Raw genomic sequence first — 5,771 nt, forward strand, 5'->3', positions numbered from 1 at the left:
TTTTTTTTTTTTTTTTTTTTTTTTTTTTTTTTTGCCTCTTATCAGGAGCATGAAATCCTGAGACTGAGGCTACTGTATTACAAGGCCTTTCTTGAGAGGGCACAAGTGAAAGGATTTATTGAGGGACTTTCACATTCAAAAAGATTAACTTGAACTTTCATCAGTTTGGAGGAATGGGGAACCTGGTGTGATTGCTAGTTACGACATACTCCTGTGGTGAGTAGGGAATCACCACCAAATACGTACCAGTTTACAATAAATTCAGTCAGAATCCTATCCTCTGGTTGAGAACGTCTATGAAAAAAACACAGAGATGGCCACATAGTTTTGGGAAAAAATATCTAATAACTGGGCTTGATGTTCAAAGGAAGAAACAATAATTAAGCAGCTTAAAGTGTTTTTCTCTGCCAGCTCCATTTAGCTCAGCAGTAGAGCTGAGGAGGGCTTTACAAAAGATGCCCTGAACAAACAAGTGGGAAAAAAAAAAAAAAAACACAACTCATTAGGTTTTAACACCTTGAAGGAGGTGTGCTTTTTACAGTACAACCATTTTCTTTTCAAACCCTCCAGCATCTTAATCAATTAAAGACCATAGTTCTGAAACTGGTTCGTGCAAAGCCTACTTTAAAGTGTTTTTGCAGTGCAAAAAACCATATCTTTAAAGTCACTATAAAGGGATTTTTGTCTACATGAAAATCAGCCCCAGTGTATCATGACAATTCCCTGTCATTTTGAACGTTTTTAATTCTGTGGGCACCAGATCTGAGCTTTCTGGAAGTGACGGTAAGAATAACAGGAGGAAAAGTCACTTTGGGTTCATTATCCCCAGGGGGAGGAGAGATGCTTTTGTCTTTTACACCATACATATGACTTTTATATCATGTTTGTTTTGATTGTAGTTGAATATCCTCCGTTAGTTCATTGAGCAATGTTAGCATCAAGATTGTGTTTTTCTTTTTTTTTTTTCCCATTCATTTTCTTATTATCAGACTTGGGTGGTGAAATGTTTTTCTTGCTTTTTAGGTATTACATTTTCACAGCTTCTGGAAAAAGTAGGATTAAAGGAGACTATATCTTATCCAGAGAAGAAAGAAAGGACATGTTTGGATTTGCCTTTCCAATTGTAAGGGTTTATTTTAGAGTTTTGGACTTTGACCCCAGTAGTGTCTCAAATTTTCCCAGAAATTTCCAGATTTTTTTTCCATAGAGAAAATTTGTCTTGAATTGAAATATTTCATCTGCTTCATAGAGCTGAAGTATTTTTGTTGTTGTTGCTTATATATGTATTTGCATCCACCTCACATGGGGGGATATAAATGGGAGTGGAGATTGAAAGGAATACTTCATTTTTTTTTTTCTTCTCCAGCAGGCTACAATATTAACATAAACTTTTAAAACTATATCCAGTAGCTTTCAGCAGGACAGACTCTTTTCTGAACTGCACAGAGTGCTCTGGGGCAGCCACAGAGGGGTAGCGAGAGGTCCTGCAGAACCACTGACTGTCCTCTGGCCAAAAAGAGTACTGAATGGGGCCTTGGAAAGAAATGTATAATTTCCACATTAACAAACTTAAAGTTGTTCAGAAAGCCTCTAAATTATGTTGATTGCTTCAGTTTTTATTATTAAATTAAGAAAACAAATATCAAAACATTGACATTCTTGTGGAGCTGGGATTTTGCATAGTTTACAAGGAGAGGAGTAGCAGTCAAGTTGTAATCCCGCCGCAAGAGGGCTCATTACTTGGGAGGCACTAGCTACATTCACTTCACAGGTGATGCCATTTGTTTGCAGAGTAGAATTGCTTGAAAAACTTGGCAGCGTTATCACCCTATCATATTTCCTCGTGTATTCTGTATTTCTTGGTGTCTGAGCATCACGAACTTGCCTCTTTTTTTTTTTTTATTATTATTATTTTTCTGGTTACTGCAGCTGTGATAGCAGGAAGCCCCAGGCTAAGCATTGCTAACAGCAAGAACACTTTTAAGGCTGCTCCAGGAGTAGACAAGTACCACGCATGGCATGTGTATATGTTATCCCCTCCTCAGACTTTCTGTTGCTCATTCTCCTTCTTGTGGAGGAGAGTTGCACTCCTGGCAGCCTTCCTCTGCAATCTAAAACACTGTCTTTGAGCTCCTCTTGTCCTGAGACAACAGGGAGCCCTGTCAGCACTAGAGGAATCAAGCATTTCTGGAGAAAGTAAGAAAACCCCTGACAATAAAAAGAAGATCTAGCAGGAGAAATAAATTGAGATAGTGGTGGAAAGAGGAGGAGGACCATGAAGAGAAAATATAAAGGCAGAAGAAGAGAGAGGATCAAAAGGGAGGGGAGATGAAAAGCAAGAGCAGAACTGTAGGGGAGAGAACAAGGAAAGCACTGCAGCAGCAACAGAGCTTAGAGAATACAAGAAAAAAAAAAAAAAAATCCACAAAAAAACACAGTGTTGGTATGTTCAAAATTGACTTTTCCTTAGCTGTGTGGAGCATCAGTATGTCTAATTTAGTTTTCATGTGTACATAGTGGGAAAGCAACAATCTAACAATCTCGGCTATTATTTTAATGCAAAATGCCAAGATCGACAGTGAGACTTTGCCCTACGCAACGGTAGATGTCTTGTCTCCTTTGGGGACAAAAGACTACACTTTCCTTTGTCAGGTCTAAACTTACATCCTGAAGCTACTCTATGCCTTGCAGAAAAAATATGGAACCAGATGTATAAGCTGTGTCACACACGACCTGCAGTCAATTCCTGCCTGCTCACATTTGCCCAAGAAAAAGATAAATATTCCTTTGAAAGCAACAGAGAGATTGGGTATCTGCCTTTTTGTATTACCTTTAAGAGTAAGAAGATAAGTGGTGCTTTATTTTTTATCTTTTAAAGTGCCATTTAACTTTCCCAAGCAGCTGATTACATATTAGGAATGCAAGGATAGGAGGGTGCTTTTTGTCTTATCTCTGTGATTTATTGTTGAACTCTCAAATCATTGGATTCAGCCACCTGAAACTCTTACCTTAACAGAACTGAAATGTGCTTATGATTTTGATTTATTCTAAAAATATGTATTTTTTATTATGGAGTACAAATTTAGTATAATGGCTTTCAGATCCCTAAGGAGAAGTTTTTCCAGCCTGATTCACGTATTAATATTGTTAGAGAATATATTTTCCCTTATGGTTTTAAAGCCCAGGTTCTCAAAACCTGAGCTTAAGAAAATCCATCTGGAACTTGAGAGTTACTCTATAAGGAAGTCATATTTGTAAGGTGCTGAGACAGATGCCTGCAGACCACACAGTCTGTATCCAATGGAAAACAGCACCTTCATATTAGCAATACTGAAACAAAGTACATCTAATATGTAGTTTTATAAATGTTTCATTTCTCCTTTTTTTTTTGAGCAACATTTGTTTTATGTCTGCTTCCCTAAGGTAATGGGTACGGCACTGTGTGATTCATCACAATATGACATGACAAGAAAAATACCTCAAAGATACAATATGGTTATCGGAAAAATATGGTCCTTTTTGATATTAAAAACATATAAGGACGTAGTCTAGAGATGTAAATGCACGTTACTCCCATTGGGACTAAATGTCATTTCTGTTTGGATAACAAGTGAAGAGTGTAAATGCTTTAAATTGTCAGTGAAAACACATGACATGATTTATCATGGTCTGCTGACTTAAATCACCTCCTTTGGTCTGTGAGTAGTGTTTAACCACTAGCATGAACAAATACAGGGCTGAACGCTGCTGTCTGCACTCTGGAGGGGAGAAGAACTCTGCTGAGGTTTGGAGACACTGCTGTACCCCAGCTCAGGCTCCTGCTTCAGCTCATAGGGAATTCCCTGCAGCTTGTATGTGGCTGGGCCACTGCTATTTCCTACGTGAAAGTATTGCTTCACTCTCTGGGAGCTGCTCTGCTGCTAACAGAGCTCCTCCTCCATCTAATCAGAAGTCACCTTGTTCTCGCTAGCAATGTTCCCTGCTATTTTGGGGAACATCACAGTAGGTGTTTCCCTGTCGTGGGGCTGGACACTGCATGTTCCTGCTCCTCAACAAGATGGCGAGAGAAAAAGGGGAAAAGGTTCATAGGTTGAGATAAAGACAGGGAGGTTGGTTACTGTTGTGAGCAGAACAGACTTGACAGAGGGAAAATTAAAATACTTTATTAACATTAAAGTAAGAGTTGCATGGTAAGAAATACAAACAAAACCTTAAGCACCCTTAAAAGAAAGGGGGTGACCATTTCTTCCCAGGCTATACTTCACTGCTGTCTCCTTTCCCTCTCATGTACCCCAAGCAGAGCAGGAGGATGAGGATCAGGGCTGTGGTGAGCCTGGGGCAGCTCCTCTCTGCCCTCCTTCCCCTGCTCCAGCACGGGCCCACCTCAGGCCACAGGAGCCCCAGGCCCAGAGCCCCTCCTGCCCTGACCTCAGGGCTGTTTCTCACAATTCCCCCCTCACTGCTGGCACCATTTTGCCCTCTTTGAAATCCTTTTTCTCTGAGGTGCTCCCAGCACCACTGCTGGGCCCAGCTGGGCCCTGTGGTGGGGCGGCTGGAGCTGGCTGGCATTGACTGTGACTGGCCCGGGGCAGCCCTGGCCTCTCCTCACAGCGCCCTGCAGGCCTGCTGTCTATGCCAGGGTGTGGATCTTATCCATTCCCTGAGATAATCCAGCAAATCTTCATCTTTCAAAAAAAATGTTTTGACTTTTGCAGCAGGTACTTGCAGGAATCCTGGGCGCTTCTCTGCAGGCTGTGTGGCTGTGCAGTGTCTGAAACCTTCCTGTCCCTCTCCCTGCCTGCTCTGTGGCTGTGGGATGCCTCAGGTGCATCATGGAGGTCCCAGGTGGAGCCAAGACTTTGCAATGCAGGGTCAGGACGAGCGAAGCACTTGGTGGGGCTCAGATGAGGGCTTCAGATTAGAATCTCCTCTTGAAACTAAGGGCAAGGACACAGACCAGGCTTCTCATTATCTCTCCCCAGCAGCAGGAGTCCAGATCAGAGCTAGCCTTGAGCCACCAGACCCCATCAGGGCAGCAGCTGTTAGCACCTGCTCTTGTGCTCAGGGCCAGCAGTGCTCTCCTGGAGTGATGTGGACACAAGAAGCAAGTCTCAGGTTGGGCTGGAATCACAGAATTTCTAGGTTGGAAGAGACCTCAAGATCATCAAGTCCAACCTCTGACCTAACACTAACAGTCCCCACTAAACCATATCCCTAAGCTCTACATCTAAACGTCTTTTAAAGACCTCCAGGGATGGTGACTCAACCACTTCCCTGGGCAGCCCGTTCCAGTGTCTAACAACCCTTTCGGTAAGAAGTTCTTCCTAACATCCAACCTAAAACTCCCCTGGCGCAACTTAAGCCCATTCCCCCTCGTCCTGTCACCAGGCACATGGGAGAACAGACCAACCCCCACCTCGCTACAGCCTCCCTTGAGGTACCTGTAGAGAGCGATAAGGTCACCCCTGAGCCTCCTCTTCTCCAGGCTGAACAAGCCCAGCTCCCTCAGCCGCTCCTCATAAGACTTGTTCTCCAGGCCCCTCACCAGCTTCGTAGCCCTTCTCTGGACTCGCTCAAGCACCTCCATGTCCTTCTTGTAGCGAGGGGCCCAAAACTGAACACAGTACTCAAGGTGCGGCCTCCCCAGAGCCGAGTACAGGGGGACGGTCACCTCCCTGGCCCTGCTGGCCACACTGTTTCTTATACAGGCCAGGATGCTGTTGGCCTTCTTGGCCACCTGAGCACACTGCTGGCTCATATTCAGCCGACTA

General features: G+C 43.3%; 1 long non-coding RNA gene across 2 annotated transcripts in view; it reads left to right on the forward strand.

The window, feature by feature from the left end:
- LOC118166339 overlaps nucleotides 1-4,120 on the forward strand; it is a 13,982-nt gene extending 9,862 nt beyond the window's left edge. For both annotated transcript variants that reach the window (XR_004750455.1, XR_004750456.1), the window contains exons 2-3: nucleotides 46-216; nucleotides 1,930-4,120. This is a non-coding gene — a long non-coding RNA (uncharacterized LOC118166339). The remainder of the gene's footprint in view (nucleotides 1-45; nucleotides 217-1,929) is intronic.
- Nucleotides 4,121-5,771: the final 1,651 nt, after the last annotated feature.

This window comes from Oxyura jamaicensis, chromosome 4, assembly GCF_011077185.1.
Source record: "Oxyura jamaicensis isolate SHBP4307 breed ruddy duck chromosome 4, BPBGC_Ojam_1.0, whole genome shotgun sequence".
Lineage (NCBI taxonomy): Eukaryota > Metazoa > Chordata > Aves > Anseriformes > Anatidae > Oxyura > Oxyura jamaicensis.